The sequence below is a fragment of the Aulostomus chinensis genome, chromosome 9 (assembly GCF_037954235.1).
Source record: "Aulostomus chinensis isolate RoL2024-O1b breed Wild chromosome 9, RoL_Achi_v1.0, whole genome shotgun sequence".
Taxonomy (NCBI): domain Eukaryota; kingdom Metazoa; phylum Chordata; class Actinopteri; order Syngnathiformes; family Aulostomidae; genus Aulostomus; species Aulostomus chinensis.
The window spans coordinates 16,172,012-16,198,311 of NC_141328.1; the positions used below are offsets into that span (position 1 = coordinate 16,172,012).

The following is a 26,300-nucleotide window of genomic DNA, read 5'->3' on the forward strand; positions in this document are numbered from 1 at the left end:
ATCAGCAATTCCAAGCCAGCCCACTTAGACTGGTAACCCAGTTATTTCCACATTGAAGCAGCTCAGCTGATTACTTTCCAGCACTCTAATGAAGACACTCAAGGAGCCTTATTTAAGCTGCATCAGTCTGCCTACATTTCCTGCTTCCTCTGTATGCCATCTTGCAATCCACCTCCAACCCAACTCTTCTTTTGCTCCATTACACCCTATATCTGACATTACTTCTGAGGTCATTGTTGAGATTTAAAGAATTATAGAAAAAATGATTTAAGTTTTCTGTCCTGCCTTCACAACTAACATTAATAAGATAAAAATTAACGTTCAAAAAAGTTCTCTCCTAGTTACAAAGTGGTTTATTACAGTATGTCTCCAGTTTCACTGCAGAAGCCAACTGGGTAGGCAGGTCTTTGACAAAATGCGATGGGGTGTTTGTGGCTCTTCTCTACACTGTCAAAAAAGGATCTGGCATTCAGAAATCCACAGACTTAGGTAAGCAGGATCTCCGGTGTCTGGTATCACAAGATACCAGGCATTGGCATCAGTGAATACGTTACCATATAAAAAGATGCTGGATAAATGCCTCAGGCCTATACCGTGCGAAGTGTGGTTGGGAGACATACTGCAGTGTAGAATGAAGAGTGATGTAGACTTGGACACTGAACTGCAAAGAGTCAGGTGGAGCTTTGAGAGTCACTAGAAGCACATTTGGCCCTTTGAGAGAATTTCTGTGGGTACCTGTGCTGCAGCTGGCCAACGATTCTTCTACAAGGATCTATCTGGCGTGTGCATGTGAATGCAGATGCCATGATATCTTAAAAAATCCACCTATACATCACTTCAACACCAGTGAATTTTGTGGTCTTTGATATGGGCTGCTATAGGATATCTCAGCTGCAACTACACCGGGGATGTAGCACCATCACAAGGGACGAATTAGGCGCCCTTTGTGTGTGTGTGTGTGTGTGTGTGTGTGTGTGTGTGTGTGTGTGTGTGTGTGTGTGTGTGTGTGTGTGTGTGTGTGTATGTTTTCTTATGGACCAGCCATAAGTGTTTCCATCTGTGTGTAGTTGTTTTTTCAGGGAGGTGCCCATCAGGTAACAACATAGGGTACAATCATATAGAACATATGAAGCAACACATACCTACACTGCAGGTTACTATTGATTCAATGCAGTTGTAGAAACTAGGGTTTAGGGTTAGGCAAGTATGTATGCATGCATCAGTTGACTTCTGTTGTATTTACCCCCACAGAAGAATAAATATCAAGTTCACATTTAGACAATGATTAAGTCATATAATACCGGGCTAACTTGGGGGTATTCCATCAAACGGGATAAAGGAAAATCCTGTCTTATATTGATAAGCGTGGCTCATTAAAGTGAAAGTTCTGTTCCGTGGGCTCTGTGGTTTAGATGAATAACCACTCATTGGCCACAGTGATTTAAACTACAGACAAAGCCTATTCCAGAACACCAAAAAGATAGTCAAATGGATGTCTAGCATTACTCCTGTTGAGTAATAAAAATTAAAAGCTCATGAAAATCTAATCTCACCTCTTTCACTGTCTCACTAATTTATATCACAGTCACACATCCAATTCAACTCAAAGGTTGGGTTTTTTTTAACGATACCATTGCCCTCCACTTAATCATGGCTGAAGTATTCCCTTTTTTGGTATTTACCTCTTTCTATTCATACAGTTCAATCATTAGTTTTTGTGCTGCCTGTGAGAAGAACACCACCCATGTTCCCTCATCTTTTGTGTTATTGTATTGTCTTTTCATCCACTGACTTGTCAAGGCTTCTTCTCTACTGTGGGCGCAGATATAAAGCGAGACCATGTGACCCTGTCTAGAGTCAGCCTTGATCAAATGAGGCTCGATTGGGAGGCAGCATTTGATCAAGTCGGGCTTTTTCAAGTGTCCCTGTCTTGGTGGAATGCCTTATCATCATAGTGGTGCTTTGCCAAATGAAACAACTTGAAGGTACCATGGAAACGCTGAACTTGCCTCATGGTAAAGACCCCTGGTGGCAGATCCTGAGGGGGATGGAGGGGACTTACTTTACATCTGTCATGTAGCGTGGCTCCATCTCTGGTGCCTTTTCAAAAATATCAAAGCCCCCATATGTTCTATTTTTTTGTGTTAAACTTGTAGGTAATGAAGAGGAAATAAGAGAGATGCAGCCTTACCAGAGGCTAACATAAGTCAGCAGCTAAGAAGATGCTTAAAATACACAGTTAGCTCCTTAGTTAGGCAGTAAGTTCAATTTTGGCAGAAAAGAATACATATTTGGTTATCCAAGTGGGTTTTTCTTTGGTCCACACACACTATGATACTGAACTAGAATAACATTAAAAGAAAAAATACAATTGGACATCTGGAGACTGTGGGACACTTAGGATTGTCTCAAGCTATTATCTTAGGAAGAATACAGCTGTTTGATGCTCGTCACCTACGACGTTAAGTTGTTTTTCACACACATTTGTGCACGAAAGGGAGAGCGACTTGGTCTGTGTCCAGATGGCTAACCTTAAAAACAGCATTCCACAGCTGTCCTCTCTGCCGTAACTCATCTGATGACTAGTAACACGGGACGCTTGTGACATTTCTGGTGACAGCCCGGAGCTTGACGAAGAAGCAGGGATGGTTGATAATCACCACGGTGACACCATTAAGGCGACATTTAGGGACCTCCCTCAGACATCTATCTGAAGATGAAAGAGATGAGTGAAAACCCACATCATGGTTTCTTCTCAGCAGCTAACTGTCAAACGTAAAGCTGCTTTCATCGTGGTCACATTGACAGAGCGCCAGTTACAGTTGCATCAGTGTCTTCCCAAACAAGACACTGACTAACATGTGTGTTTGTCACTGTGCTATCTCATTCTCAGCAGAACATTCCTGAATGACATCATCCTCTCTTTCCTTCATATCTTACTCACTTCAGATGGCTCTGTTTCTCGTCATCCCAGAATAGACTTATTGTGGATGCATGCTTCATAGGTCTCTCAAGAGCTTTTGTTATATGATACTCACACTTTCAACACCATGAAAAAATAATGATACAATATGCAATGTCCTTGAAACTGACTGAGCTATGTGCATACTTGAGCTGCAATCCTGCTCAAAAATCACATTTTGCTTTCTTGCTTTCTCTTTTATTGGCAGCGCAGTATAGTGGGCATGTCATAAATATCACCTTTAAAAATCATATGGAAGGTTATGAAAAAGCAATACTATAACTCTTTTTTTTTCTTTAACCAGCAGTGCCCCTGAATGACTTTCCTCCAGTTAGTCACTGTTGTAACATCATGTTCCCTGACTAAATGGAATTAAATCAATCTCAACATGATCATCTTAGTGTTTTCAGCCATCCACTTTTCTATTTCCAAGCGAGTCCTGAACTGTATTAATAACTTATTAAATCGTATAATTACATTATGGGCATGCGTGCATTCATATATGTGAGCACATCATCTTCTCTCCGATGGATTTGCCCTGCAAATCAAGTTAATCACAGTGTTGAAAGCAATAATGAGTGTGGTATGCTACTCAACAAACTAACAAACCCATTAGCTAGTCTGCCTGTCTCCAAATCCAAAAGCTTACATTCATTAGACAGTAATTCAGGGCAGAAAATGAGATTGATGCTAAATAAAAAAAATCCCTCATCTCCAAAAAAAATAAACAACAACATTGGGATGGCTAAGACAAGATGGAAAACAAATTTCTAATTTCATCCATGACATGAAATAAGAGTTGGTGATTAGTTTTAGATGAGAGGGGAGATGTTACAATCTGTACAATTTAGTGGTGCTGCCGGGGCCTATGGCTCCACGCCGCACCAGGTTGCACAGTACTGTACCAGCTTATGTAACTCCAGCAAGCATGGGTGTGAAAAATGGTGTCATGAATCCATTTTGCAGGTTTCTATACTTTGCTTTGGGGATTTAGTGCACTGCTCAAGTGTAACCATCCTTATCCAGCTCACGTTGCTTCCTCCAGGTGTGTGTATGTGTGTGTGTGTGTGTGTGTGTGTGTGTGTGTGTGTGTGTGTGTGTGAGCAAGAGAGAGAGAGAGAGAGAGAGACAAACGAGGCCATCTTAGAGCCACGAAGGTGTCAAGTGTCTCTATAAATCTGTCTTTCTATAAATGTTTGGAAGGACACTGTTATTTGCCGTGTGACATGTGGTCCAGTAGCCTCTACTCCCCGTGTACTCCAGACATCCAACAGAAATCAACAATCTCGCCACTCCATCACTGACTCCACAGCCCCCCACTGGCAGCACTACCAATATCTCCTCCATCTCCAATGTCAATTTAACTGACAACCCTTCCCTCCATCAACCCACTCTCCCCTTTATCTCTAACAGTCTGTATTTCTGGTAAACCTTTCAAACCTTTCAAGTCATCGACAGCAGCTGCTTGTGTACTATATTTTCTTCAATCTCTACCTCTTTTCTGCTTTACAAACCAGTCAAGGGAATGATGGACACTGGAGGAGGAGGATCGGAGAGGTTTGGGTCAGTGTGATGGTGACTGTGTCCTCTCTGAGGACCATTTCACCAAACTGTAATAACTATAATGGCTGCAGGTTACTGTAACTTTTCAATTAATCCAGATGAATTGCGGGTGGTGTTAATAGGAAGTACTGGTATGCTGAAGAGCTGCGACAGATAGAAAGAATGGAATAAAAGAAATAAGTAACGGCGATGATAATAATCATCAGCATTAATGTCAGCATAATGGGCAATGGCCTCATCACCATCAAATTATCTCCAGTTATAAGGTCATTTGATGGAAAGCCAGATGGACATTCTGACCATAATTCCTTGGCACAGCACACTTCTGAATCTGACATCTTTGTGCTTTGTTTAGTTTGCACACAACTAAACGGAAGGCAGGGATCTCCAGCAGGCTCTCTGGTCAGAAGAAGCTCCATCTTTATTGTACATTCACATTCTGCCATCACTCTGACATTCTGCTTGACATTCAGGTAGCATAGCAACATGACAACATGCCCCTACAGCCTGGTGTGAGAATATAGATGCTTTTTGAAAAGGTTGACGAGAGGGAGAGCAAGAAAGAGAGCGAGAGAGGGAGAGAGAGCAAAGAGAAGGAAGAGGCGGAGGGCGGGGGTGTGGAATGAAGCCCTCCACAGATTTGTGTCTTCTCCTTTTCAACCCCAGTCTAGAATCCCATTTGAAATTTAAAGAATCTTTTTTGTGTGTCTGAAAATACCTTTACACGCATTGCCATAAATATTGCCCACAGGGAGAAGGCTTCACTTGCTCCTGCTGACTTGCATGATTCAACAGGGATGAGCAACTATAATGAAACACACGCGTACACACCCAACAAATATACTCTCCATAAAACATAAAGAGAATGTCTTGAATATGTAGGTGCATATGCATGAATCTGGGTATGCATACGTTTCTGTATAGAAATTAATGTCCACAATTGCATGAACTCTATCGATTCTGTTTGCGTGGGGCGATACATGTAAATGAATGAATTATTTCTGTTGTAAAATCTAGTGAGGAGAAATAGGAATGCACATAAAACATGAAACACTGGTCAAAGGGGTTATGTAAATGCAGTTTTTTCCCCAGACCATGGAGTTCAATTCATAATTCATAAGGATTAAAGATGAATTTCATATGAGGCTGTGGCCTCTTCGATTGGCCCTTCACTCCATTCGAAATGCTATAGCCCAAAGAGCTTCCTCAATGATTAGAAGGAGACTATATCCTGTCCCTCCTGACCAAATCAATACATCTCCTGATTTGATCGTGCCCGTTAGCCTCAAGTTGCTGGGAGGGAAATCAGCTCAGTGTGGAATATCATCGTTTCCAACACCACTTAGGCTCAAGATATTATTATCACTGTTTCATTTTGGCTGTTTTACTGAACATATTCATCAGAATGAGAGGTACCCTCCTCTAGCAAATGATTTGATATATACACTACCAGTCAGAAGTTTGACACACCTTCTCATTCAGTGTTTTTTTCTTTATTTGCACTACTTTCTACATTGTACTGTAGATACATACTGATGACATCAAATATATGAAGCAAGATATATGGAATTATAACGCAAAGGAAAAATTGTTAAATAACTCTAAATATGTTGTACGTATATTTTAGATTCCTCACAGTAGCCAGGCTTTGCTTTGTCGACAGCGCTGCAAACCCTTGGCCTTCTCTCAATGAGCTTCACGATGTCGTCACCTGAAATGTTTTCACTTCACAGGTTTGCCTTCTCTGGGTTCATTTGTGGAATTTCTTGTCTTCTTAATGAGGTTGGGACCATCGGTTGTGTTGTGAAGAAGTCAGGTTGGTACACAGCTGACAGCTCTATTTGACAACTGTTAGAATTCATGTTGTAGCAAGAACCAATCAGCTGAGTAAAGAGAAAGGACAGTCCATCATTACTTAAGAACTGAGGGTCAGTCAGTCTGGAAAATTACAAAAACTTTCTAGTGGCGTTCTAGTAGCAGACACATCTCTACATCAGCTGTTCAGAGTAAACTGTACCAGTCAGGTCTTTATGGTCAAATAAGAAACCACTACGAGGGAAAAGCAACAGGCAGAGATTTTTTCTGATGAACAGATTTGTTCTGATGAGTCCAAATTTGAGATCTTTTGTTCCACCCAGTGTGTCTTTGTGTGACACAGAAAAGGTGAACGGATGGTCACTAGATGCATGGTTCCCACCATGAAGCATCCTGCAGCGACATGTCATCCCATCCAGCTTGCATTTAATTGGACTGTCATTTATTTTTCAACAGGACAATGATCCAAACACACCTCCAGGCTGTGTAAGGGCTATTTGACCAAAAAGAAGAGCGATGGAGAGCTGCGCCACATGACCAGGCCTCCACAGTCACCTGACCTACACCCAATTGAGATGGTTTGGGATGAGATGAATGAAGAAGCAGAGTGAAGGCAAAAGGGCCTCAAGTGCTCAGCATCTTTTGGAACCCTTTCAAGACTGTTGGAAAACCGTTTCAGGTGATTACCTCATAAAGCTCATTGAGAGAATGCAAAGAGTGTGCAAAGAAGTAAATGAAGCAAAGGAATCTAAAATATAAAACATATTTTGAGTTCTTTCATTTTTTTATTACTGCAATTATATATATATATATATATATATATATATATATATATATATATATAGTATATAAAGAAAATTAAGAACCTAGTTGTCAAATGCTCCTCAGTTGCTGTAACTGTTCAGTTTTGACCAAAATGCGATGAAACTCATCAACAAACCTACTCCTATGCAAGTGCTCAGAAGCAATATACTGAAAAAATTAAATATTTGTTATTTTAAATTTGATATAGTATAATCAAAATAAAATAATACAGACAGTACATTCAATATTATGTACGTTCAATATTTGATTTCAAGTCAGACATCAGAAAGAAATAACCTTGAGATGGCTTCATTCAGTTGTCTGTCAGTTGATTTTGACATAAATTCAAAGGATTTCCTAACTGAAGTGAACACTGATAGAGGGAAACTTCTTTTTCATGACCGTGCGAGTGAATTGCTTTGATTATCACATTTAGACACATTTTTCAGTGCACAAAAGCATTTTTGCAGGGCCCATTCAGTGCTGCATTGTACTGAATGAAAATGCTTTACATACTTGGAGAAACTTTAAAAATTTACTTTAAACTGAGAAACATTAATTCTGTTATAGCAGTGCATAGAATTTGTGATACATTTACCAGTAAGCTGTGTATTTCTATGCTTTCAACACTGTAAGTGAACTCAGATCTAACATCTTTGCCACAGTTCACATGAGCATATTATGAATGTTTCTGTATCGTTGATTAAAATCTAAATTTCAAAGACACACAATTCTATCTTTTTTACAAATACGTATGTTACCTATATTATCCTGATGTCTGGAAATAGTCAAACCAAAATTCATTAATGTGCCTTTCCCGACAAACTTCAAGATTAAAAAAAAAAAAAAAAAAGCTAAAAGGCCACAAAAAAGTGCCTCATCTTCCCCAGACGGGAACAGCAGGTCACTCCAGACTTGATCACGGACTCCATGATGCAATTAGGCATCATGGTGGTGCAGCTGTGGTTCTGCTGATTGTATTAGAGAATCAGTGATGTCTTTCTGGACAAAACCCCAGAGATCAGAGGAGAGGGACGCTCACACAGCCAGAAAAACACAATAAAGACAAGTGCCACTGCCTACAACTGTCAATGGCTCTGCTCTTGTTAGGACCCGCTCAGAAAAATAAGATTTTTTTTGTTGTTGTTGTTGTGGGTTTTTTTTTGTGGTGGGCATTTTTTTTTGTGTGTCTGTAGGTTTTTTTCTTGTGGTTTTATAGCCCAGGGGTCGTTATCTCTTAAACACAGAGAGAAGCGAAGAGTTGACTACAAACAATGCACAGCGCACGCACCACCGCACACACAAAACTACCAGAAGGACACAAGGGATTGCTGTAAGCAAGCCCCCCAGGGGTGAAGTGACTTTTGACATGGACAGCAACATATCATACCCCCGAACCCGCACACAGATGATCAAGCGTCACTTGCACCCTGCTCACCCACCCTTGGGGGAGCAGAGAAGGAGAGGCAGGCGGGGGAAGATAAGCTATAAGTGGAGAGAAAGCAAGCTCTGCCAAGTGATGTGTGTGTTCGCTATCTGATCAAACTGCACCAGTGACACACACACATACACACATACACGCGCACAAAGGTAATAGCCATTACGGCCCACTCCATCCAGGGACAATGAACCCCTCCCCTCTGTGAGGCTGCAGCTAAAGTTTACAACAATAGGGTTAGAGTAATTAGAAAGGCATTTCCCTTCTGGAGAAAAAATTGTGAGGGGGAGGTGGGGTACAGAACAGAGACGGGAGTGTAGATGTAGAGCGACTGACAAAGAAAGTGGCAGCAGAGTTTAGCTGTAAGATAGAAAGAAAAAAAAAGAATCTGGATGCAAAGAAAGAGAGAGAGAGGCCCCCAGAGAACAGCCATAACCCTATCTATTCAGTACAGAGCTTGTAAAGATGGAGGAACAATCAAGGTGGAAACACAATGAAAAGATTGCTAGAGGGCAGACAGAGATCACTCAGCGGTCATGACACACGAGAGGAAAGGTTTACTGCTGCGGAGTAGTTAGGCATTAGAATACCAGATCTGAGTGAGAGCTGTTGAGGATCAACAATATTCCTCATCCATCAATATTCTCTTACAAGTGAAAGGATGCTGCAGAAAAATCTCGTTTAACATTTTCACTTGAAACTGCACATGCTAATATGTTCAAATTGGTTTTATCTTTCAACCAAAACTTTCAAATCCTGCTTTTCTCACTCAATGTGAGCAGTAGCCCAAGATCAGATCTAATTACAGAAGTCAATCTCGCTGCTATCAGCAGGATGAGGCTCAGATTAGGCTTGGACCATATGGCTTGTTGGGGCAACTGTGGCTAACACACAGAGCTGTGGGGTGAAGTTAAACATACACACACACACACACACACACACACACACACACACACACATACACACACTTTTGCATACTTACAGGAACTTTGGCTTACTCATACCACATGAGGAGAAGTGTAGTAACCCATGCCGTCAGTCCAATATGGTCATGCGATGATGCCGTCAGGAGGCATTTTAACTGACACACTTTTTAAATTTGAGTTCATGTTATCATGCAGAGGTCAGAGATGAGCAGTTTGATGAGGTTGAGCAAAAACAAATTACCTCATTCATGCATGCCCAATATTGGATTTTTGTGCTGATATCTAATATACTATAATGGATTTTGGTAAATAACCGGTATTCACAGGTATCAATATTATATGATTGTTTTTTTTAATTATTCAGTTTTTGTATACACTGAAACATTGGGAATTTGAAAAAAAAAACATTGTTTATCAGTAATTTCCAAAGTTTTACAAAAGTCCACCAATATATATTTTGTATTTATGTATATTTATTGTTGTTTCTTCTTTGATTATTCAAACAAAAGAAGAGACTGGGTAAGATATTAGCCATCAAACCAATAATGATACACTTGAGGTACTTCCAGTCACGTCAGCGGTAACTCTGATGACAATTTAACATGTTGGTCTCATGTATGATGAAGGAACTCCTCAGGCAAATTCACCGTAGCAACAAAACAATGATAATATTTTAATTCCAACTCGATGGAAATCTGAAGTCAGTTCAGTAAGATTAACATGAAGCTTAAACACACAGAGGGAAATTAAATATGCATCATGTTTGATGTGTTAAAGCTACTGTGATCTATTCTATATTAACAACGGATCAACTGACTGTGTGTGTGTGTGTGTGTGAAAGAAGTCCCTTGTACTAACAAATACACAAATAGAATTATAGCAAGACCGCAAATCTATAGGGGGTTTTAGGGTCTTACAGCAGTTGTTTTCTTTGAGTTTGCTGACAATTTTTTTTCCCCCAGCCTGGTTTTGTTTGCCCCCACTGACTACCTTTTCTGTGTATGACCTCTTTTGCTTCGACACTCAACTTGCCTCAGAAAAGACTATCATGGTTTCAACTGCCCCCAGTGGTACGAGTCTCACAGTGGGGCCTTCAGTTGTTTTCACAGCTATATTTTTCTTCCTCTGGTATGAATCAGTTGATGAGCATTTCACACCGTACAGAGGAAAATCTGAGCTAAAACAAAATCATCAAAAATAGGGATGCCAGTGACTGACTGATTAATCGGTAACCGCCTGCTCACTATTTAGAAGGGACCATGAATACTTGACGGTTGTAAGTTGCATACTGTATGTTGCATGTATGCTAGCTGGAAGTTTAATTACTCCTGTTGGTTGTCCTGACCAAGGTGCTGGCAGAAGATCTGGAGTTGGTCCCTGGGCGCTGAACATGGCCACTCACTGCTCCGTAGAGGATGGGAAACATTTTGCTGTACATGTGATAGTAAAAGACCTCTTCTTCTTAAAACCAAAAAGCGTAACTACAAGCCACGTTAGGTGGTGATAATTCACCATTAAGCTGATTTGCCAACTGTTAATCCACCCAAAAGAGGAAGAATGTGAAAATGTTTGCTGTGTTTATTGGTCAGATGTGACTGAGGAGGGAGAGTTGGTCCTGTGTTAGGACTGAAATAACTAATTTTTTATGCATATATTTTCTACTTTATTCAGGAAAAACTGCAATTTGGATGCTCTGAAAGGTCCAAAAACGCAGAGTTTGTTTGGAAGCACACTGAGATTACCTCTTCAATTAGGCCTCAGGTTTGTTACTTCTGCTGCGTTCACATCCACCCAAAGGAACCACGCTGAGACAGAAAACGAAACAAAGTTCAATTTAAGCAAGTTGAACGAAAAGTAGGTGAGACAAAAAATTAGTGAATTTAACCATTATCATCTCTTTGATTTAAGGAGATTAAAGTTGCACAATAAAGAAGGTTAAAGTATCCAAACATCTGTCTCCTCACTTAGATTTTCAAATTTCATTCACGCTGGCTGATGGAAGAAACACATTTCCAGAAAAAGTCTTTAAAAATACACAATACTGCTCTTGTGTGTCACATAATAAAAATACTGATTAAATTAATAAGAAAATGTATTTGAATAGAGCATTCTGAGCGCGTACAAATTTCATTAACAGAAAACGTGTTTTTAAAATCAATAGAGAGAAATTATTATATTGTCACTTTCCCTGGCTCCTTCCATAAAGGTCCACTCAGGTCTGAGTAAAGCTTTTATTAACAGTTACACCTACATCTGAATGACAAAAAGCACTTTACTGTAACAGATGAAAGCAGCCGCATGCTAGTGTGAAGTCAACCATCAGCTTCTACGTGAGGTGATTTCTATCAATGAGGCCCTCAGTGGGTAGACAGCCTTGAACCTGCCTTTTTTCTCTTCTACAGTTTGTTGATCATGTTTACACCTGCAATAGTACAGAATAAGTTTGCTCTTTTGAAACCACAGTCCAACTGATAAATGATCTCCTTTGGCAAAGAGATATGGTGAAGCAGAAATATTGTTTTGCAGGAGAAGTTAGCGGCATAAATAATGACTAAACCCTGGCTGCGTCTGCATGGCCCTGCAGTTGCAACGAGGCTAATTAGTCCTTAAGGGAGAAAAACATATTTTGAGAAGAAAACGAATGATCCTGCACTGATACAATGTAGCGATAACAGGAAAAGAAACCCGGAGTGAGATGATCAAAACAACAAAAGAGTGATGCAACAGTAGCTAATGCACTTCAGAGTGAAGGGGGAAAAACAAAAGAATTCAGTTATTTACAGTAAATGGAAAAGTCCTCAATTTGTTAGATGTGTAATTGATGGACAGTGTATTCGTTGAAGAGAAAACAGATGCAAAGAGAAGCAGACAAGATGGACAATCCAGATCAATAATAGGAGATGGGTCGCTGACTCTGACACACACTTAAACACACACGTACACACACAGTTGCACACGTAATGTCATTAAGGACAGGAAGAGGAATACTAAATCATGCTTTGGACTCTTGTTGACAGCCGGATTTCACTCTTCAAACAGGCACGTTAGCGACAAAATGTCACACAAACTTATGCAAACAGATTCACTTCTGCTTGTGTGTGTGTGTGTGTGTGTGTGTGTGTGTGTGTGTGTGTGTGTGCATTTGTAAGCCTCTTGAGATGTGAAATCAGTTTGAGAGGAAAGCAAAGTAACGCATCACTGTCACAATGAGAAGCTCAAGCCTGGATACACACACAAACACACACAGACAAATTTAAATGGATAACAAAACAGTGCAACAGATCTTGGCAGTTCAGATCAGCATGTAAACAAATGCAGGCAAGACAAATGGAAACTTTTTACTACCAATGTTTCAATGTAAGTTTGACAACTTTGAGTCAGACTTGGTGCATTTGTCTTTCTAAGGCCTCGTAGCGTAAAGCTCGAGCCTTAAGCCCTGTCGATATTCCTGATAATGGGATTCATACCTCCCCCCACCCCCTCCCCTCTCTGCTTTAGTTCTCCTATCCCCCTGTCCTCCACGTCATCTGTTTGAAAGGGAAGGCACTGCATTTAAATTACGCAGGCAGTTTACTGTAAGAGTCCACTAGGGAAATCGAAGAAGAGACAGAAAGAGAATAGAAGGGGAGGGGAAGGGTGGGGTGGGGGTGTGTAAAACAGAGTTATGGGAAATAGCATGGGATGCAAGGCAAAGTACATGGAAAGATGGAGAAGATAGAGACGGGATGATGGGAAGACTTGGAGTGGGCAAGCGAACGAAGAGAGCGAATTATTGAGCGAGACCAGAGGTGCATGAGTGTGAGGGAGGGAGATGACAAAAAAGAAGTGAAGAAAAGAGGGGCAAAGGGTCAATGGAAGAACTAAGATGTGAATTAAGAGATGAGAGGAAGGTGTGTGTCAATATAAATAGAAACCAGTCCAGGAGGAGTCTGTATTTTCTTGTACTACATCTTTAGCCGACACCCTCCCTTACCTTGTTCCAATCTCTCACTCACCCCTCTTCTCTCCATCCACCCTTCCTGTCTGATGGTGTTTCTTTTGACCACATCCTCTCCACTGATGGATGACAAACAAGCCTGGGCAATCCCAGAATGCTCTTTGTCATGCCTGCAGTCGACTTGTGTGTTTGGCTATTTACATTTAAATAGTGGTTCATCTCCCCCTTCTAGCGCGCACATGTTTACACACACACACATGCACGCACGCGTGCACACGCACGCACAAACACACACACGCACAAACACACACACACACCACTCTTCTCGATACGCATTCATTTTCTGCATTGTGTTCATTTTATATCAGAGGGGTACTTTCTGGACTGTGTATGTTTATGAATGCGTGTGTGTGTGCGTGTGTGTGTGTGCGTGCGTGCACACTGCACACGCGTGTGTGCATGCTTGTGTGCGTGTTTGTGCGTACATACAGTATTTTGAAGATTAACCCAGAAGTAAGCCCCCCTCATGAATACCCTTGACTCAGAGCCAATGGGATTTTTAAATTCAATTATTGCAGAAAATGAGCTGTGTGGCACACAAAAAAATTATGAGACCGACACATATGGTGCAAATCAACAAAAACTTTGCATGTTCTTGAAATTCTTTGATATGTAAAAACCAGGGTATAATGCTAACCTCATGCTATGAACGGACAGCAACAACCTCAACTTAACCGCAACTAGCTTAGAGCATCTTCCGCACTCAGGTGATGACAATTGTAGTCCGCTTGTTAGAAACTGACGTTTTCGAGTCATAAAAAAAGTTTGAAATTCAAAAGTGCAGTGATTCCTGATGTAATTTATTCAATAGAACAAAATGTTTAAATATCCTGAGCCCGAAGCTTCAGGCGTTCGAAAATCCAAACGACTTTGTGATGAGACAACAATGCAAACTTACTTCTGGGTTTTAGGACTCACTCCAAGAACACCGCAAAAATAAAAAAGCAAAAACTCACTTTTTTCAGCAATTTTTTGTTCACCCGTCCGTAGGATTAACTAAAAACTAAGTTACACAATTTGCTGCAAAGTTGGTGAAGCATGTGCACCCTCAGTTAGACACATTGACCGGAGACATTTTTCACCTCTACCCTGCCCCTTTAGGAGATTAGATTCACTGGAATGGGAGAAGTGATCTTGAGCAGATTATGCAGCAGCAGATTATGACCAATCCTTTCACCATATAATCACCAGTCGACCAAGTGAAATGTTTCACACAGACAAATCAAGAGAAATTGTGTTTGAGACTTGTCTGTATCTTTAACTGCAGTTATATGCAGGCTTTAATTTAGACTGAGAGGGAGACAAGAGAAGAGGAATTTCTGAATATAAAATTGTTGAATAACAGAAAAAGGCGAGAGTTTTGTCTTTGCATGGACCTCCGCTGCCTCTGCTACTCGTCTTTCCTTCAAACCTTCACAAGGGCACAAACAGGCCATTATACCAGACAGGCAGAGATCATTTCTCTCTATCTCTCTCCTGCTCTCATACAAACACAGCACAGCCCTGCTGCTTCCTGTGCCTGTGAATGAAAGGAAGTGCAGAGGAGACTCAAGTGTAAAGAGTCCTCTGTCTCCTCCGCCTCTCTCAGACAGGAGTGACACCACAGCCGACAACAACAACAACAACGACAGTGACAAGCGGTGCTGCAGAATTATTCATGAGGGCTAAAGAACACAACCGCAATGGAGCTCAGTGTCTACAAAACTCACTCACTCAGCAGCCTGTGTGTGTTTTCAAAGCCATCCCGTTCATGACTTACAACCCAAAACTTGCCACCTCCAAGAGCAGATTTCCCTCTCAATGGCACCCACCTGGTCTGAGAAAGGAAGGCTCCTCTCTGAGTATCAAAGTGCCTATTATCTAACTTGGTTGAAAAGTTTGCAGTTTGTCACAAGTGACACTGTCGCAAAACAAGAAGACTTTGTGTGACACCTGAGCTTGTACAAAGCGGCTGCTAAAACACAGCGTGCTGGTGGGTGATACGTTTGCAATACATAATGAGGACATGAAAACAAACTTTGTCTCGAATCATTTTTTCCAGCAAAACTTTGTGAAAGTTTGTAAGCGAATTTTCCCCCAGTGACAGCATTTCATAATGAGAAGCTTCTGCCACTACACAAGCAGTGACTATCTCATCTTTAAAAGACAACAGTGAATCCCTCACCACAAAGCTGCATTTAAATGACTTGTTATTGCTCTCATTATGCTTCAGTTATTTATTTGCTTAAAAAATCAATGGGGCTCACTGGAGTCGGCAGGGCAGACTCTTATTATTGGTGTGCTGTGAAAATTTCTTTTTTTTTCCCTCTTTTAATTTCAGCATATCACATCTGCCAAACTCAAATCCCCAAATCATATGAGGAAAAAATATTAAAAAATATTAAAAAGTATCAGTCTTTACAAGTAATGCAAGAACTATCTCTCGCATGTACTCGAGGTTGGTGTGTGTAACTTGCCAGTATGGATTCATAGCAAGGACCGTCATTAAAGGGTGTTTGGACAGGTTATATGTCTAGGGGAGGGGAGGGCAAGTCTAGAGGGGCAATTTCAGTTTTACTGGCACAGGTCAGTGATTTTATTCCCGTCAAGAATGCATAAGTTAATTTTGTGCCCATCACCCCATTAAACTGAATTTTTAGCCATTAGCAGCATGGCTCGAGGGCTTGATAATGGTGGCTGCTTCACCCCTTTGGTCCAGACTGAAATACGTCAACATTATTGGATGTACTTCCATGAATTGTTGTGCCCAGAAGATGATTCTTAATGCCTTTGTTGACTGTCAAAGCTTTCACTCTTTGAATTAGCTCAACAAATACTTCATAAATTGGCACATAATCGAAAGCTGGACATACACTATATGATTTCACATTAAATTGTTTATGGATTACAGAGCGAAAAGCTTGATAAGAAAACATGGATTGTACCGGACAATGTGCTCAAGGGTTTGAAAATGTACGTTTCTGGACAGTTTTGTATTTGTTAGCCATCAGTCGCCATTAGATTCAGATTCCAAACTAAATATACATTGCTGGCTCTTCCTGTATTCTGGAGTCACAGAGATGTGAGTTATGAGGGAAAAACATCTTCCGAAACTCAAAACACTAATTTGTGCAAACTTGAAAGGCAAAATACACTTTTTGGGTCAAGTATCACTTCACGATAATGGAAATAAACTTTATCTACTAATCCCTGCAGGAATGTTAGCATGCTGATGCTAGCATCCTCCGATGACATGAATAGATGGGCTGTATAAATGCAGCATTTACTATTTTGACCCAGCTGTGATACATCTACAAAGTTGTCCTCAATATTAAATTAGTTCAAAGTAGTGGTTTAAAAAGTGAAGTGCACAGTGTTAGTAATTCAGTTTACGTAAGTCTAATGTGATAAACGCTCCTCTCCTGAGTGTCCAGCAGGAATTACAACCTGGATAATAAGTAACTGGAGACTCATTTGCCCTCTCCACATACATCATAAATTCTTGAATATGAAATAACTCACTGAAATCGAATGAGAAACATTTTTACCTAGAAAACAAATGCAGCTGCAGCCACAAAGTCAAAAAGGTGTGCATTCTCAAACCTGGACAGCATTCTTAATGTTACTCTCATACGAAAAGTGGAGTTTAAACCCTTTGACATTTCCACACTGCTGGCCAATCACAGGATGAGGTGGGTGTGGATGTGAGATTCTGAATTTATCTGCTACTACTATCTACTGACAGGTGTTCAGGGAGGGTTATGAAGCTGACAGGAAAATCTGAAGAAGCATACAGGCAACTTTATTCAAGCAATGCATTCTTGCATTCATTGTCACCGAGTTTCATCAGCTCAGCACACACTGTCAAAATGAGGAAGCAGAAAATTTTGCTAATCTGATTGCTCGTTAACATCAGCCAATTACCTCAAAAAGAGAAGTAAATCTAAACTAACCTCAACGTCTCTTCAATTTCACTTTCACAGAATTAAGGCTGGGTATTATTTTTCCAAACCTGCAAAAATATTAAGGGATCTCTGATGGCCAGTGTGGAGAAGAAGAACAAAGTCTAATGTTGTTGGGTTGCTTTAAAATGATCTGTTAAACATTAATATTTTGTTTTGCAAGTACATTTGGGGCCAACCAACCCAGCTAGTCTCTAACATCATCTCAGCAGCAACTGCCATCAAAGATGGAGCTAAATAGGGAAGAGGTAGTTCTGATAATTACAGCAGCCCTGGACAGGATGAGAGTTCCTGAGTTCAGAGGGCATGTATCAGAGCCAAGGCCCAGCCCCACAATGCACCACGCGTGGAGATGCCACCTCTGGAGGTCCCTGGACAATCTGAAACGATGGATCTGATGAATGTGGGTCCCCATGTGTGTCTGTGCATGTCAGTGTGTGTGAGAGAACGAGACAGAGAGACGGAGAGATAAAGTTCACTATGTTTGGAGTATTAAAGAGGAAAAGGACCTATTTCTGAAAGAAGGCAGTGGAGCATAAAGTGCACATATACAAACATGAAACACGAACATCCAAACACACACCCACACACACACACACACACACACACACACACACACACACACACACACACACACACACACACACACAATACACACGAAACAGCATCACACATAAAACATGAACATCCAGAGACACACACAAACATACAAAAAACAGGCACACAAATACACACTCACGGGCATTCTGTCTGAACATGTATGTGTAAATGGAGTCACATCAAACATGAAAATGGAAGAACAAAATCTGAAGCTGTTTCATTTCATAGATCGTACACAAAACATAAAAACACACGACTGTTCTTCAGTGTGTATTGTTTAACTCTAACAGTGCCCCCACTGAGCTGCATGCAGTGCACTTTCCATCGTGTTTGCTGTTTCTAACATCCTGCCTTGCGGATCCCCGTGACTGAGCCATGAATACTGCATGGCTTTCCTGAAAACACAGGGCCCTGTGGAACTAGCAGGCGAAGTGTGCGAGTTCCTCTGCAGGTCACTGTGCCAGAGTGTCTCTGCTCTATATTTACTCTCCATGAACCTGACTTGGGGGGGTAGATATGAAGAAAGAAAGAGAGAGAAAGAGGGGAAGAAAAAGAGAGAGAGGGGGGAAGAAAAAGAGAGAGAGAGAGAGGGATGGGGATACAGCAGTTTGTATGGAAGAAGTTGTTTGTGCATTAAAGTGTGTGCATGTGTATATACAGGATGTGTTCTTGTGAGAAAGTGTATGTGTGTGGCCACGTGTTTGTGTGAAAGTGGGGGTGGAAACATATATGCATAGTGTTTACATTTGCATGCACATGAAGGTAAATGTGTATCTATGTATGCATACATAGGTATGATTATTGTGTGTGTGTGTGTGTGTGTGTGTGTGTGTGTGTGTGTGTGTGTGTGTGTGTGTGTGTGTGTGTGTGTGTGAATAACGCTCTTTTCCTGCTAATGTCACATGTGCGACTGCATGGACCAGTGCTCAGACTGCATGAAGAATGTATTCAGTGTACCAGAAGAATCATGATGTCTCACACTGGGCAGGGGTGGGGGAAGGGTCTATGTGTGTGAGTGTGTGTGTGTGTGTGTGTGGGGGGGGGGGGGGGTATGTGTGAGGGAGACAAAGATGACCAAACACAAGCTACAGACAATATGTGCGCCACGTTTCCCATTTCCTTGTTAGTGGGGGGAGTGGGGCTCTTTCAGTGATAATAGCAGGGAATGCAGACAATGGCGAAGGTGATTCAATAAACAACCTAGATGCCTCATTCTGAAACAGAAATGACACACATATGTCTATAAACACACACACACACTATAGGTGCACAATGAAAACCTGCTTTGCAGAACTTGACATATGGCGCACACAATTTCCCTCTCAATTTCAGATCCAACTCCCACAGACGTCCTCGCATGCCGGCAAATTGCCACACCTCCCCTCTTCCCCCCTCCTGCTCCTCTCTCCTCATCTCCCCATCTCTCCATCCCTCCCTCCTAATTCACTCCTCTTTCTGAAAGTCATCTGCTCGCTAAGCAGTAAGCAACATCGCGGGCCGCTTGCAGAAATGAGAGTATACAAATGATTTGTGGCACAGGCGTCCCACTGGCGCCAGCCTAGATGGCTGTGTGGAGGAGGAGGGGGGAGGTTCAGAGTGGCAAGTGTGTGTGTGTGTGTGGGGGGGGGGGGTGGTAATGTCACTTTCACCTTGTGTTTCTCTAGCTGGCCCATGATGATCATTTTTCCCCATTTTCATCGCAAATTTGTTTCGGGCAAGGGCTAGTGAGAGAAGAGAGAGAGCAAGAGGGAGAGACGGTGTTTGAGAGCATGTCCCCTATGTTTTAGAGAGGAGGCTGGAGGAGTGGGGGGGTACATATATGGGGAGATGGAGCAAAGAGGAGAGAGGTGGGGGGCGCATCTGCACAGTGACCTTTTTCTGATCCAATCTCACTGATGAATCCTAATGAAGGATTTAATAAAATCACAGTTTACAATCTGTCTCTGCATCAAAGCGTGCAATCCAATTCAAAACACAGGCCCATCTACATTTTCAATATTGTTGCAAACCCATCAACCCCACCAAGCCCTTTCCTGAAAAATAAGTTAGCGTGCATGTGTTCGTGTGTGTGTATGTGTGTGTGAATGTGACTGTGTGAGAGAAAGAAAAAGAGAAAAATTGGCTAGGCTGAAGAGCGAGCGGCTGGCGCATTTGTTCCAGCTGTAGCCTAATGTCACAACTCGTCATATTCATTTGGCCTTCTAATGAGGATAAAGTCAACAAGGTGCAGCATACATGAGTGGAATTGCTGCTCCGCTTTGCCACTAAATGGGCAGAGAGTAGTGGATGACACAAAGCTAGTGAGAAAGAGAAAGAACATAACAGGAAATGAATTAACACTTAATCTTGCCCAGGCTTGCTAGGAGTTCACACAAACACATTCAGAGGTTTGATTGATCATGCACAGATAAGATTGCACTGACATTTCCCCCAAAATCAAAAGGGCACACCTGTTACACTGTCAGTAAGCTCAGATTCTGCAGAGCAAACAAGACGGATGGACAGATCAATACAACCCTTTGAATGTCTGTAAGTTGATGTAGTGTACTGCAGAGGAAAGAAATGTTACCTCAAAGCTGTAACCTCACAAAGTACTTTGCAACAGTGACATCTGCTGGTGATAAGTTATACTGACAAAAATCTTAGCCTCAACAAACTCAGAATCTTCCAAAATAAATCCATCCATCCATTTTCTTCCACTTATTCTTATTAAGGGTCGCGGGGGGGCTGGAGCCTATCCCAGCGGCTATGGGCGAGAAGCAGGGTTCACCCTGGACAGGTCACCAGTCCATCACAGGACCAACACATAGAGACAGACAACCATTCACTCTCACATTCATACCTACGGTCAATTTGGAGTATCAATCAGCCTCGTCCCCTCTTGATGTCTTTGGACTGTGGGAGGAAGCTGGAGTACCAGAGAGAACCCACACAGGAACAGGGAGAACATGGAGACTCACACAGAAAGATCCCGTGCAAAGGAGTCGGAGTCAAACTAGGATATATATATATATATATATATATATATATATATATATATATATATATATATATATATATATATATATATATATATATATATATATATATATATATGGGTGTGTGTGTGTGTGTGTGTGTGTGTGTGTGTGTGTGTATATATATATATATACACATATATATACATACATATATATATACATATATATATATATATATATATATATACATACATATATATACATACATACTTTTTTAGGGGTTTTGGGCATCACTAATAATAGATACAAAAGGATCAGGATCTTCAAGATTCAAAGATTCAAAGTGTTTATTGTCATATGCACAGTATGGAAACACGTTTCCCTATACAGTGAAATTCTTACTTTGCTGTACTCAGAATGCCTCACAGTTTCGTTTTTGATCTTTTTCATCCTTCTCCTGTGTGTTTAAAGCAATACTGCACCTAACAAATGTTTTTGGGGGGGTTGTTTTTTGTTGTTTTTTTTGTCTTTCAAGTATATAAACGTAGGTGTCAGGTCACAATGATGCCACGCACTGAGCGTGACCAGCTGGCGCATTCAATTTAACTAACTAGCTCATGCTTTCCCATCGTGGAATCAAATTGGAAGTGTTATGATTAGTTGGGGGGGGGGGGGCATTAAACTCAAACTAAACTCAAAAAAAGCATTTATGCATGAGCATACAACAGGATGAAGGGATTATATCGATCAATGACGCTCTTGAGTTGTTGTTTTATACTGTATTCAATTTATCAAAGTGGTTAGCACTGTCGCCTCACAGCAAAAAGGTTCCGGGTTCGGGTCGCGGTTCCCACCAGGGGCTCTTCTGTGTGGAGTCTCCATGTTCTCCCTGTACCTGTGTGGGTTCTCTCTGGTACTCCGGCTTCCTCCCACAGTCCAAAGACATCAAGAGGGGACGAGGCTGATTGATACTCTAAATTGACCATAGGTGTGACAGTGAGTGTGAATGGTTGTCTGTCTCTATGTGTTGGCCCTGTGATGGACTGGTGACCTGTCCAGGGTGAACCCCGCCTCTCGACTGAGGGCCGCTGGGATAGGCTCCAGCCCCCTCGTAACCCTTCACAGGATAAGCGGAAGAAAATGGATGGATGGATGGATGGATGGATGCAAATCATTAAAAGGCTATTTAACAAAACTGATGCCTGCCAGAAATAAACTCCATTGCATCACACATCTCAAATTTAAATTTCCTGGTTTTGGGATCAATAAAGTTATTCTATCCATCTATCTAAATGACTTCAATCAACCATAGAGCAATCATGTATGACAAGTGCTTGCAGAATTCTATTCTTGAATATTTTACTTGGCTGAGCTCTCTATAATGTTTAATTAAAAGGACACATCTTTGGCTGCCAAGGTTGAAGAATGAGGCTTAAAATCACCCATTTTATCACACATAAATGATATTGTCAACTCTAATCTACCCTCCAACATCTAAAGACACTATTTTTACTACAATGGTCATGAAGGTCTCTCACTCCAGATCATTCACCCAGGCATAAAATAACCAAGCTTATAGCATTTACTGGACTGATATGTTATTGATCTCTACAGTGAAATTGTTTTTCCGTTCATCCCCTAACACATACACACACAAACACAAAGGCTGGAGCGCAGTTCCTTAATACATCATTTGATGAATATTGTGTTTTTGTGAACTGTGTGTTTGAGTATATTTGCAATAAGACACTTCAGCACGCTGGATGTTTGACAAAATCAGATCTGAAAAGCAGCTGACCATCCTGCTGCACCCTGCTGCATCTGCATAGCATGTTAATGAACAACATAACTCCATCTGCACTGAATCCACATGAATGGGACCAAAGCCATAGCAGCAATAAAATGTATGGATCAGTGGTATCTCTGAGGAATATGTGTATTGATTGGATATAAGATGTAAGGTCTGACTACTGCCTGCATCCGAACAGCTGTAATTTCTCTCTGATTGGACTTCAGATTGCAATTACTTTCTGTATCGACAACACACATTAATGAGCCTGTTTGTGCCAGAATCCCAATCTACATGAAGTGCACTGTGTATGGTGTGATATGAAAATCTGCCTGAGTCTCCAGAAGGCCCGAGTTGATCAGAGTGTGGAGCGACAGCTGTGCTACAAATCAGAGCCCATTTACTGGTGACAGAGTCATTAAGGCCTGCTCATCTCATAAAACACAATGCACATGGTCAAATACCATTCACTCCATTCACGGTCATAACTCAGTCTACTGGGTGCACACACACACATAAACACACACACACACACACACACTGGCTGATACTAATGCACACAATCTCTCACAAAGCTAAACAGCGTCTTAATTGGAATAACTATAGGGTTCCTCTTATGAGTGTGTTGCTAGTGAATACACAAAAATAGACATATGTTTATTCATGTAAATATATCCCATATATTAAAAAACATATGAAGAAACTCTGGGTTTTTCCTGTGCTTTATTTATTCAACACTTTGATTTTTGCTGTTCTTTGATCTTTCACAGATTCTAATATTATACAAATTTTGAAAGACATTATTTATTTTATGGTATGTAAAATGTACTTTAAAGTTCAGTAAAGCTATTCTTTGCAACATGCGTTCACTTAATCATAAGTATGTTTAAATCAGCGTATAATTACCTGAAACCCAATCTTTTCTTGTTAAATAGCAGAAAGACTGTAGTAAAATTAGGTAAAAGTAATATTACACTTTTCAGTGTTTTATTTTTTCACTTTAAGACTTTTTCCGCCATTTCAACTCTGCTGTCTTCTTAGCTAGCTGTTCTCAGAACAGATCAACAGTACCTTTATTGGGCGTTGTTTAATGCTTGAGTGATGAGGCAATTCCTTTACAAAGGTTGACGTGTCCTTCAGGAGATAGCAAGAATCAATTTTAGATTTCTATTTGTGGTTTTAACGGGCTGCCCAGTGGTGCAGTGGTCAGCACTGTGGCCTCACAGCAAGAAGGTTCCTGGTTTGAGTCCCGGCTCGGGCGCGGGATTTTTCTGTGTGGAGTCTGCATGTTCTCCCTGTTCCTGTGTGGGTTCTCTCTGGTACTCCGGCTTCCTCCCACAGTCCAAAGACATGCAATTGCGGGACTAGGCTGATTGATACTCTAAATTGACCGTAGGTGTGACTGTGAGTGTGAATGGTTGTCTGTCTCTATGTGTTGGCCCTGTGATGGACTGGTGACCTGTCCAGGATGAACCCCGCCTCTCGCTCGTAGATGCTGGGATAGGCTCCAGCCCCCCCGCGACCCTTACTAGTCAGGAATAAGCGGAAGATGACGATGGATGGATGGTTTTAACATCTTTCGCGCTTTTTGTAGCATGTAGTGTGAGTTTACATGTTCCCTTTCCATGATACTTTGCATCAAATATATTGTATTTATCTCAACAACATTTTCATTCTTTTCCTTGTCCACCAACTCTGTTCAGCAACATGTCTGCTGAGCTTATGGAGCTATTTATGAACCATGATAGGATGCCTTTTTGGACAGGCAGGTGACACACAACTAACATCTACTGTAAATGCTTGTGAGGTAGTATTCCATCAAAGTAATAGTAAATGAAATCTGAAAGAAGAAAGAGTAGTTCACTGCAACACGAAAAATGTTATAATTATCAATATAAACTCTTTATTTCTTTGCATTATAGACATGACTAGATATATGATAGATTCTACAAAGGCAACATTGTTGACGCTGAGGACCGGGACCACCTGGTGTTGAAGGAGAGAGCGGGTCAACCTTCATTTCCACAGATTTATACACCGTGTTAGAGAGTGCTATCAGAGGATTAATGTGCCATAGGCAGGCACTGGGGTATAAAATGCTGCTAACCTCAATCTGATCTGGGGTCAGCTGTACACACACCCAGAAGGTCATCTGCCTTGTGTAAGCTCACAGCAACACCTGGGCTGAGTAAGTGCATCAGTACAGTGAGGGGATGGATCAGTGTCAAGTAGTAGTGACCAATGAAGGTTTCGAACATCCACAAGTACCATGAACCAATGTAGAAAAAAAGATGGTTTTTTTTTTGCGATGTAGCTTTTTGCACTATTCCAATGACAGAAAAACAAACACCAGTGAAAACATCATCTTGGCTGAAAAAAGAACACGTTTGTCAGTAAATTGGTTGGGGTAGAAATGCTCCTTCCTTCCCACAGGAAACTACAAGTCAACTGGAATAAATGTTAAACTATTTTACAAATCAATATTAAAATTGCCTGTATTGAAATAGGCTCTGTAATATTGTTTCTGTGTGTATGTCCTCATTTTGTATGTAGTTGTATAAACGCACCAGCAGGCAGATGATATATTACGCAGTTTGTGGATTCCTGCCAAGATTTTTCACTCTTTGACTGGTTTACAGGTGGTGCTGTCATGCCGCGAAACGCAGCAACAAAAAGCAGAGAAAGAATAACAGTGCAGGTTTGTGACAAATTATCTTTGCACATGTTCTATGGAGAAGAAAATAGATTCTACATGTTTGTTAGACCTCAAGGACAAAAGATGAATTTGGTGAGTCACTGAATATAAAGACAAAAGCGTATTAATGATTCGTCAGTTAATTAATTGGACATATATTTTATGTTTGGAGTTAAGACTCTTTTCATATGTTTCCTTCTCTTTCTTATATTCTCCATGACCCACAAATGTATGTTGCTTTTCTTTAGAATGTCCTGTAGCTCATCCGTATCTGATCACAAAAAAAAAAGACTCTTATTCAAGTTTAGTTGTTTTTATGGCTCCAGGCCAGCAATGGCCGTGGGCAGGAGGCATTATGTTTTCAGTGTGTTTTCAGTTCTTATTGATGCGATATCTGGGGAATGCCCTCTTCAAATTTAGCTCAAATCTACACTGGGACTCAAATGAACTGAAAGGATTTGCTTGTCAAAGATGGGGATGTGTGGAAGGCTGACAGTCATTAGCCACTGAGCCCACTCCCATTGTAATATCATAATTTAAAAGCCTTCTGTATTTGAGGAATTGTGTCGCCTCAGATTTGCCGTGAGGCCAAAGTTTTATTCCACTTTTCACTTGTGACGGAGGGGAAAAGGGAGCTGCAGTTCCAGGTCATTGCAATAACATTACAGCTTTCTGTCCAGTTTATTATTTTCTCAATCACTTATATGCTCGGTTACATCAGTTACTGTGTGTCTTTTCAGTTTGTTGCTTTTAGCTCCCTCAGGATAGCTAGCTACCACGGCTAACTATGTTTCAAGTTGGCAACTAAGA

General features: G+C 41.0%; 1 protein-coding gene across 3 annotated transcripts in view; it reads right to left on the reverse strand.

Annotated features, from left to right (window-relative positions):
• Positions 1–26,300, reverse strand: part of LOC147256061 (myelin transcription factor 1-like) — a 114,495-nt gene that overhangs the window by 85,996 nt on the left and 2,199 nt on the right. The gene's annotated exons all lie outside the window — the stretch shown is intronic.